Source organism: Natrix helvetica (genome assembly GCF_964273705.1).
Source record: "Natrix helvetica genome assembly, chromosome: 1".
Lineage (NCBI taxonomy): Eukaryota > Metazoa > Chordata > Lepidosauria > Squamata > Natricidae > Natrix > Natrix helvetica.
This window is the reverse complement of record NC_138548.1, coordinates 229,595,571-229,602,693: the sequence shown is the minus strand read 5'-3', so window position 1 is coordinate 229,602,693 and position 7,123 is coordinate 229,595,571.

Genomic DNA, 7,123 nt, shown 5'->3' with positions numbered 1-7,123 from the left:
CTGGTCCCGTCGCAGTGTACCGGTTGCGACAGGATCCAGAACCCACCACCGACATGTAGTATTGTACCCCCCCAGAAAGTTTTTAACCTGAAAATAATCCTTTGTTCACCAAATATTTTGTGCTGGCCAGAATAAAGCAGCAACCTGCAACATGGAGAGAGATCACACTTATATTGTACTGGGAGGGAAAAAAATGAATGTAGATGAGATTTTTTTGTGTTTCTTTCCTTGCCACAGCAGATGGCAGTTTCTGACTGACCTTAGTTAAAATTAAGAAGCTAAATAGAGTCAGACCTGGTTGGTATTTGGATGGGAGACCACCAGAAAATCCCAGAGCCGATAACTATCCTAGCTGAAAAACGTCTTGCCTAAAGACCATGTCAGACCATTTCTGTATGGTTTCCTTGGAAAGAGAAATGGCTTCCCACTGAGGTCCAGAAGAACCAAATAAAGACATTAATAATTTGGACATCAGGAAGCTAAATCCTAAAGCCCTGAGGGAGAGCGCCACATCAAGACTCAAGATCCTAAAAGACAAGCTTGATTCGTATGAGAAAGTTTAAAGATATGATCCTGAAATCATAGGTACAAACTATCCCAGTAAGGCAGAAAAATGGGGGGGGGGGGAATCATTAAGAGAGTCTGTGAATAAAAATGCTTAGCAAATTGAGAAAGAAGCTGAGCGAAGACAGTAGCTAAGGTGGGGTCCAAACCAGAGGTGGGTTGCTCCCGGTTTGGCCCAGATCGGGCAAACCGGTAGTAATAGCGGCAGAAGGCTCCGCACACCTGCCTGGACACTTCTGCACATGTGCAGAAACATTGCATGTGCGAGTGTGCGAGCGAACCGGTAGTAAAAAATTTGGAAATCCACCACTGGTCCAAACTGCAGTGGAGATGGAGTCATGGAAGCCACAGTTCAGAAAATGGTGAGGACAGCAAAATATAGTTACGTTTTTGGCGAGGGATGGGATGTGGAGGTTGCCCATTGTAAAAGAAGAGAGAGAGGGGAGCCCTTTTGTCTCTTGCCCTGGAAAGGAGGGTCAGGAATACAGGAAACCCTCAGATTATTTGTTTAGCAACCATTGAAAGGCAGCACTGAAAAAAATGAATGTACCCCCGGTCTTCAAACTTCCAGCATTTCAGCATCCCCACAATCAGGTGATTGTGAGTCAGCTATTCAGTGGCCTGACTTGCAATTATGACATCACAGGGGGTGCGCTCACATCTTTACCATTTAGGACTTTCACCAGCTTTCCACAAACAAAGTCAAGGGGGAAGGTTGCAGCAGGGGAGGTTGCAAGTTGCTTTGGTAAGTTGCTCCTGCAGCTTCCTCTCTTCTTCTTCACATCTGCCTGTAGTCTACACTGCTCCCCCACTCCCCAACAGTTCTCCTGCACTCCGAACCTCCTTGACTTACAACCACAGTTGACCCCCAAATTTCCGTTATGACGCTCTCTCCATTTCCCACTCATTCATTCCCTAGATCAGGGGTAGGCTACTATGGCCCGTATTGCTTCATTATGACCAATTAGCTAAAGAATTCTGGGAGATGAAGTCCCCAGGTCATAAAGGGGCAATTGCTTTTGCAGGCGGCAACTGGACTTCTTTTGGAGACGTTTCGCTTCTCATCCAAGAAGCTTCTTCAGTTCTGACAGGATAGTGGGGAATGGAAGGATTTATACTCTTTGCAGACAGTCATCTGCATCTGTTTAGAGGGTCCTTGAAGCACTTGGAGGTTTATCTGTGTCCTTAGGGTCACCTGAACAGGGCTCCTGGTTTCTGTAGTCTGCATTTTTTCCCCTCTGGAAATCCGTTCCTACTCCCACACCATTCAAAGAGTGTTCATCCCAAACCTTTGGGACAACCATGATCTGGATGACTTGAGAATCTCTACAAATGTAAAGGGGGCCGTAGTTGCCCACCTGTGATCTAGGTGATAAAGGAGCTTAGGATGGGAGAAACCTACACCCTAAATATCTCCCCTTCCCCATCTTTTTTTGGAGCAAAAAAAGCTGCCCTTTGCCTTCAAAAATTGTTCCTCATCTTTCCTAGATTTCTTCTTTTAATGCTAATTGCAACCTGGCTGGGACCTCCTGGTGGTTTGCTATGGTAATTTAATTAATTTTTCCTTGAATTACATTTTAGATCAGTTTTTATAGAATTGCGAGACATGAATTGTGAGATATGAATACATAATCTTGTCTCTGAAATTAGCTGGTCTAAAAGACGACTCTTCAATTCTGAAAGAACAAAGGAGTGGTCATATTAGTGTTTGGCCACTAGATGGCAGCCACCTCCCAACTTCACTTTGGTAATTGCATTTTGTATCTATCCCATTTTTTAAAAAATGGTCACTGTGAGTACTTTTTTCACATTCTTTCTATCTGCTGTGGAGAAGAGCAGGAACACCCCTCTAAAAAATTAACTAGGGGTAAATAAAAGGCATACTAGCCAGGAAGAGGCTAAGAATTGGACTAAGTTATGCTTGTCCTGAATCTCATACCTGAACTCTCTGAGAACGCTCAGCCTTTTTTCATCTACCCGGAAGGAAATGATGCAAATGAGTGATGCACATTATGATTTTTATATATTTATCAATTAAGCATTATATGCTTCTAAAAGTCTGATTTTGGCTTGGATTAAAGATATTTAATGCAATAAACTTTTTAAAGTCAGGAATACGACAGGCAGTAGGGAAGGATAAAGAACCACCTGACTAATCTTTTACAGATAGTTCTCAACGTACAACCACAACTGAGCCCACAATTTCTGTTGCTAAGTGAGATGGCTGTTAAGTACCGTATTTTTTGGAGTATAAGACGCACCTTTTTCCCTCAAAAAAGAGGGTGAAAATTTGGGTGCGTCTTATACACTGAATACAGCATTTTTGGCCTCCCGAAACCCCGCCCCCTTCACCAAAATGGCTATGCATAGCCTCTAGGAAGCTTTTAGAGAGCTCCTGGAGCTGGGGAGGGCAGAAATGAGCAAAAAATGGGCTGTTTGTTTGCTCGTTTCCCCCCACCAGTCCCCAAGAGCACTCTGGAAGCCTCCTAAAGAATATTCATGTCCTTTGTTTGACAGAAAACGAGGCCGTTTTCGCGAAAGACGGACCGTTTTTGGGAGGTCTGCAGAATGCAAAAACTTTTTTTGTTCTTAATTTGCCTCTTCAAAATCTTGGTGCATCTTATACTCCGGTACGTCTTATATTTCGAAAAATATGGTAGGTTTTGCCTGATTTTATGATCTTTCTTGCCCCAATTGTTAAGTGAATCACTGCAGTTATGAAGTTAATAGCGCATTTGTTAAGTGAATGTGGCTTCCCCATTGACTTTGTCTGTCAGAAGGCCACAAAAAGGGATCAAATGACTCTGGGACACTGCAACTGTCATAAATATGAGCCAGTGCCAAGTGTCTGAATTTGGTCCCCTGGCCATGGGGATGGTGCAACGGCCGTAAGTGTGAAAAATGGTCATAAGTCACTTTTCTCAGTTCCTTTGTAACTTTGGTCACTAAATGAGTTTGTAAATCGAGGACTATTCTGCGGCTGCTGCTATCATTCTCTTCTCATCCTGGCTTTTGGGAGAATGAGTCTCGAAGATGAGGTAGCACTGGCAATGGACCAGGGGTGAAATGCTACCGGTTTGGGTTGGTTCTCCCGAACCGGTAGCAAAAAATGCTACCGTTTGCCTGAATCCGTAGTAAAAAAAAATGCTTTAAAAAGTTTTTTAAAGCTACGATGATCACCTGTGTGACAATAAGCTGTGTCATATGATCATCGGAACTTTTTTTTTTACTTTTTACAAAAACATTTTTTTACTACCTATTTTCCCAAACCAGTAGTAAAAAGATGCTTTAAATTTTTTAAAAAAAGTTCCGACGATCAGCTGTGCAACAATCAGCTGTGCCTGATTGTCTATGAGGTTCCTATTTGTTGCAGGGGTCATTTTGTGTGAAGCCCAGCTGCTTTTACATCGTGTGTAAGTCAGTTGTGCAGCCGTGCCCACCCGGTCACATGACCACCAAGCCACGCCCACATAACCGGTAGGGAAATTTTTTGAATTCCACCACTGCAATGGAGGATCTCTTGTGACAATGGGATCCATCCTAGAATTTCCCACAAGGGAGAAGGCCTTAGCAATCTGCTTCTGTATCTTGTCCTGAAAATCCGATGGATAGTCATAACAAAACAAAACGTGACACAGTGCTGAAGAAGAAGGCCCCGAAGAAGCGACTGGAAAGCAGCAAAGGTTACTCCTCAGAGTAAACTTGGCATTTATGATGCAGTTGGAGCTATGTCCTCTCTGGTTTCCCGACTGCTGCTGTAGTTGCACATGAAATAAAGGTCAAGAACTGTTAGGTTAGAATGCCCTAGATGTAATCCAAGGTAAAGCTTCTAGCTGGTAACATCAATAATTTCGTCCCTGCCAGAGAAGAAATAAAAATAGTTGACAATTTCAATTTGTTTGGATCAATAATCCGTAATGAAACTACAAGCAGCCCAGAAACCAAACAACTAACCGCCTGTATAAAAACGGCTACGCAGGAACTGAGATAAAACCAGAGTGCAAAGATGTTTCTCTGGGTATAAAGATCTAAGTCATTGAGCCGTGATGTTTTCAGAGAGTTGGACAATGAAGAAACAAGGTTCGTGCAAGAAAATAGGTGCTTTTGAATTATGGCCTCTGGCAAAGGATACTCCAGATACTGTGGCTGGTCCAATGAATAAATCAATCTATATTCTGGAAGAAATCAAGCCATAGTATTTCTTAGAAGCTCGGATGACAAAGCTAGGGCTTTCATATTTTGACACACCATAGGAAGAGAAAGAGGGAGATCTTTGAGGATCATACAACCTGTTGTAAGAGCTATCAGCTCTGGTTCCAAGCCAAGAGAAAAACGCTGGCAATAAAATGGGGCCAGTCTGCAGGACAGGAAGTCTCTGTTTATTTGGTAGCCGGAAACTAGTGAACACAGCAGATTTCTGGGGTGGCTGACAAAATGGGGTTCAGAGTAGATGGGCTTTTATACATTCTTTGGGGCTTTGTGATTGAGATCCCTGTTCCTGTGTAAGAACATGTCCTTTAATATTGTAATGGCTGTTGCCAGATTATGATGGGGTCATGTAGGAGTCATGGCCAGAGGTGGGTTCCTACCAGTTCGGACTGCTTCGGCTGAGTAGGTAGTAACTTGGCCGCCCACAGTTCTATCTTGTTTTTTGCTTCTATGCATGCACAGAAGCATTTTTTACCTATTGCGCATGTGTGCCCCCCCCCCCCCCACTGGAAGCATGTCCCTGAGAGAACCGGCAGTAGAAGAAGCCGGAACCCACCCCTGGTCATGGCTGGCTCTACAGGCAAGAGAAGAAATAAAAATCCTAGGTATTTTCTTTGAGCTAATCTTGTCAGTTTTGGCTCCTTGCTTATTTGGAGTTTCTGGTTACTCTTTGCTTATGAACACAGATTGGCCCAGTTTCTGAATGGATTCAAAATCTTCATTCCTAAAGACCAGCCTCTTCAAGACAGGGGCTGCTTTCTGCCTTCGTTAAGATTTTCCCCCTCTTCTCCTTTGAGAGAAATATTCTATCCTGCCTCTTTTAATATCTTGTAAAATATTTTTATTTTGGGGAGGGGGAGGCTTCCCACAAGCTAACCACAGGGTTGACATTAATTGATGTAGTTTTCTGTCTGATCACTAGATGGCAGTTAATGGTTAATATTTTCTGTATCTTGGTGATATCTAGAGGTTTTTTTCTCCCAAGTTAGCAGCTCAAAACTGATAGCTCTGTTTTCAGGGCATTCTACTGGTGCATCTGGTATGGAGGCAGAGTACAGATAACCCTTGACTTACGACCATAATTGAGCCCAGTGCTAAGTGGGAAATTTGTTAAGTGAGTTGTGTCCCATTTTACGATTTTTCTTGTCACATTTGTTAAGTGAATCCTTGCAGTTGTTAAATTGCTAACACAGTTGTTAAGTGAATCTGGCTTCCCCATTGACTTTACTTGTCAGAAGGTCGCGAAAAATGGTGACATCGACCCTGGGACATTGTAACCATCATAAATATGAACCAGTTGTCAAACAAGCATCTGAATATAAATCACGTGACCATGGGAATGCTGCAAGGGTCATAAGTGTGAGAAATGGTTATAAGTCACTTTTTTCAGTGCCGTGGTAACTTCGAATGGTCACTAAATGAGCTGTTGTAAATTGAGGAGTACCTGTAATTGGCATTGCTCTGGATTGATTAGTCTTCAATATGAGTGATAGACAGTTACTTACAATACAATACAATACAATAGTAGAGTTGGAAGGGACCTTGGAGGTCTTCTAGTCCAACCCCCTGCCTAGGCAGGAAACCCTATACCGTTTCAGACAAATAGCTATCCAACATCTTCTTAAAGACTTCCAGTGTTGGGGCATTCACAACTTCTGGAGGCAATTTCTGTTCCACTGATTAATTGTTCTAACTGTCAGGAAATTTCTCCTCAGTTCTAAGTTGCTTCTCTCCTTGATTAGTTTCCACCCATTGCTTCTTGTTCTACCCTCAGGTGCTTTGGAGAATAGTTTGACTCCCTCTTCTTTGTGGCAACCTCTGAGATATTGGAATAATGCTATCATGTCTCCCCTAGTCCTTCTTTCTCTTAAGCTAAACATACCCAGTTCCTGCAACCGTTCTTCATATGTTTTAGTCTCCAGTCCCCTAATCATCTTTGTTGCTCTTCTCTGCACTCTTTCTAGAGTCTCCACATCTTTTCTACATCGTGGCGACCAGAACTGAATGCAGTATTCCAAGTGTGGCCTTACCAAGGCATTATAAAGTGGTATTAACACTTCACGTGATCTTGATTCTATCCCTCTGTTTATGTAGCCTAGAACTGTGTTGGCTCTTTTGGCAGCTGCTGCACACTGCTGGCTCATATTTAAATGGTTGTCCACTAGGACTCCAAGATCCCTTTCACAGTTACTACTACTGAGTAAGGTATCACCTATACTGTACCTGTGCATTCCGTTTTTGTTGCCTAAATGTAGAACCTTACTCTTTTCACCATTGAATTTCATTTTATTAGATAGTGCCCAATGTTCAAGTTTGTCAAGATCCTTCTGTATCTTAAGCCTATCTTCTG